The sequence below is a fragment of the Phyllobates terribilis genome, unplaced genomic scaffold, assembly GCF_046119375.1.
Source record: "Phyllobates terribilis strain yellow unplaced genomic scaffold, ASM4611937v1 Scaffold_4__5_contigs__length_816908805, whole genome shotgun sequence".
NCBI lineage: Eukaryota > Metazoa > Chordata > Amphibia > Anura > Dendrobatidae > Phyllobates > Phyllobates terribilis.
The window spans coordinates 217,247,479-217,250,579 of NW_027362764.1; the positions used below are offsets into that span (position 1 = coordinate 217,247,479).

A 3,101-nucleotide genomic window follows, 5' to 3' on the forward strand; every position below is an offset into this window, starting at 1 on the left:
AAAGGTGAGCATTCCAAAAAAGTGGTCCCGATGTTTCTGTCAGACCTGGGCGTGATTAAAATTGACATAAAATGTTTGTACAATTAAACAATGGGATTTTTTGGAGGGATTTTCTAGTTTGAGCTAGAAGCTGCGCTACACTGAGGGTTTACGACGCTAATAAAAATTCTTAGGGTGGGGGCCAGGACCGCAGTTGTATGTCTTCTTACAAACGGATAGGGGGTGGGGGGTTTTCTTTTTTAAAACATCTCTCATTTTTAAAATTCGGGAAAAAATACCTTTTTCCTGACAATATCCCTCATCCTGGTATGCATGGGCCCCTCACCCACATCCTAGTATGCATGGCACCCTTCTTCCCCATCCTGGTATGCAGGAACCCCTCACCCCACAATCCTGGTATGCGTGGCCCCCTCACCCCCCAATCCTGGTATGCATGGCCCCCTCACCCCCCAATCCTCGTATGCGTGGTACCCCTCATCCTGGTATGCATGGCCCCCTCACCCCCCCCCAATCCTGGTATGCGTGGCCCCCTCACCCCCCAATCCTGGTATGCGTGGCCCCCTCACCCCCCAATCCTGGCATGTGTAGCTCCCTCATCCCTTTCACGCTGTACACACATACAAAAAAATAAACAGTTATACTCATCTTTCTTCTCTGTGCTCCAGCGCTGCTGCGTCCTGTTCTGCCGGAGGCCGGGGGAGGAGTGCGGTGCCGGAGCACCGCGCTGTCTGGCGTCATTTTGCTGAAGACACATTGCAAATGTGTCTGCAGTAAAATGGCGCCGGATAGAGCTATTCAAATGCGCCGATCTGACGCCTCACTCCTTCCCCAGTCTCCGGCGAAGAGAGGCGCCACGGCAACGCTCCTCCCGGTCAGGTAAGTATTTAAGTATGGCGCCGGAGATCGCGGTATGCATTCAGTGCTTACGCATACTGCGATCTCCGGTGCCATACACCTCCTCTTACCTGTAATGGCTGGATGCCTGATTCTGTCTGGAGCCAGACTTCGCGTCACGCATGCGCAGTCTATCCAGGCTTCAGACAGAGACATGCTTGCAGCGTTATATTATATTATATATAAAAAATGTAAATTTGCATAAAAGTGTAAATATTTAAAAATGTCTAAAAATGTATTTAAGTGGTTAAAAGTCTGACCCAAACAGGAAGTTACATGCATCACACTTCCTAATAATTAAAGTTTAATATGTGGAGAGTTCCATACCAGTTCCGTACCAGACCTGTGTCTACACATACAAATCTTCTTAAAATCATGAGAACTGGAAAAAACAAAAATCTGGTAACAAGCTATAAAATACAAGCATTATACACCTTGAAAAGTGTACCCTACAGATTTCCTGAAAAAGCAGGGAACTGCGTTAATCAGGAAAGTGGGTGTATGGAGTGGGGTCACCTCCCCATACCCAGCAGGTCATAGCTGTGTGCTACAGCAAGGATCTGCTTCTAACGATTGTTAATCTGTTAAATGCCACTGTTAATCTCTGACAGCGGCATTTAATCTCTGAGAGCAGTTGCCATGACATTCGGGGGTCTATAGAAGACATCCGTGCTTGTCATCACGGAGCTCCTTTGAAACCCTGCCTGTGGCCGGAGTTCAAAGGAGACCGTGACTTCTGCTATATACAGCAATGCTATAGTATCGCTGTATATAACACAAGTGATCAGACAATAACAGCTTCAAGTCCCCTGAGTACACTATGTGGTAACATGAGCAAAGTTATTTAAAAGTACAAAACGCCCCGCAAAAATCAAGCCCTCATATGTCTATGTGACCAGAAAAATAAGAGAGTTATGGCTCTGGGAAGAAGAGGAGTAAGAAACGAAAACGCAAGTACGGAAATTTGCCCCGTTGTGAAGGGGTTAAACAGTCTAACTGAGATCTAGCCTTAGATATGATCTTACTAGTAATGGGCCTCCCTGCAAGAACATATGAATCCTTGGCAGGGAAATTGTTGAGTAGTAGGTGATCAGTGTACTTCTATATTTCATGTCCGAAAGGAGTCCCAATCTTTAGCTACAAGCCCAGGTCCTGGATCCGTAGCTTCCTTCATGTCATAGCTGATGTATAGACAGAATATGGAGCTGGCTTAGCTATTGAAATGAGAAGTCAACCTGCTCCTTTCACACACCGCTCTGGTCACACAAAGCATCATCTATTCGCAGAGTTCCTCAATTTCAGTCATCAAGGCCCACCGACCGATCGCATTTTCAGAATTTCCCTCGTATTGTACAGGTGATCACCTGTACAATACTAATTGATGTGTTGGCGGGCCCAAAGGACGTGAGGAACACTGCTCTATCGGGTACAAACTGAAGAGAATCTGCCTGGTACCAGGATCTCAGCATGTAGAAAATCTGGCAACTTTCCCATGTGAAGGATAACTTATGTTGCTGTTTTGGTTACAGGTAACAGAGGAAAGGGTTGACTCACCCGATGACGTGATCTACCCCAGAAAGCAGTGCTGATCCGACAATGGTTCCACAATGCTCTTATCTGTTCTATCGGCAGATATTCTTCAGTTCTCTATTAATGGAAAGTTATTGTAAATGTGTGCTGATTGCGACAAGCTTTACTTTTAGGGTATAACAAGTAATGTTCTGAAAGATTACTAAATGTAAGTGTGATCTAGAGTTTATAAAATAGCAAATACACAAGCACTTTATACTAATATTTGCAGCTCTTATTATTTACAAATCAATCAAAACATTTACGATACTTCTGAGGATCTTTTCTTGCAACTCATATATTAAGATTTCAGTTGTCCATAAAAAATCTTCACCACAGAATGAAAGGCTATGCACCTTTGCCATACATGTTAAAGTCCTGTTCAAAAACGGAGTCTGTCACCTTCAAAACACTTATTATACCATTTAAGCAGGTATATAGGGGACTGCGAATAGGTGATGGAGATGAGGCAGAGCTCGCTTGGTGATGTCAAGATATGACAAAGTGCTTACTATGCAAATTGATGGGTGTAATGAGCCCTTAATCATGTCAAGGGTGCACCCAAACCCCTTTATTTGCATAAGCAATAAATCAGTTTTTTTTGTGGCAACTAAACCACTAAAATCTATGCTACAGCT

The 3,101-nt window shown here is 44.2% G+C and overlaps 1 pseudogene; it reads left to right on the plus strand.

Annotated features, from left to right (window-relative positions):
- The window catches only part of LOC141265248 (collagen alpha-6(VI) chain-like), a 341,127-nt pseudogene extending 338,441 nt beyond the window's left edge, over positions 1-2,686 (plus strand).
- Positions 2,687-3,101: the final 415 nt, after the last annotated feature.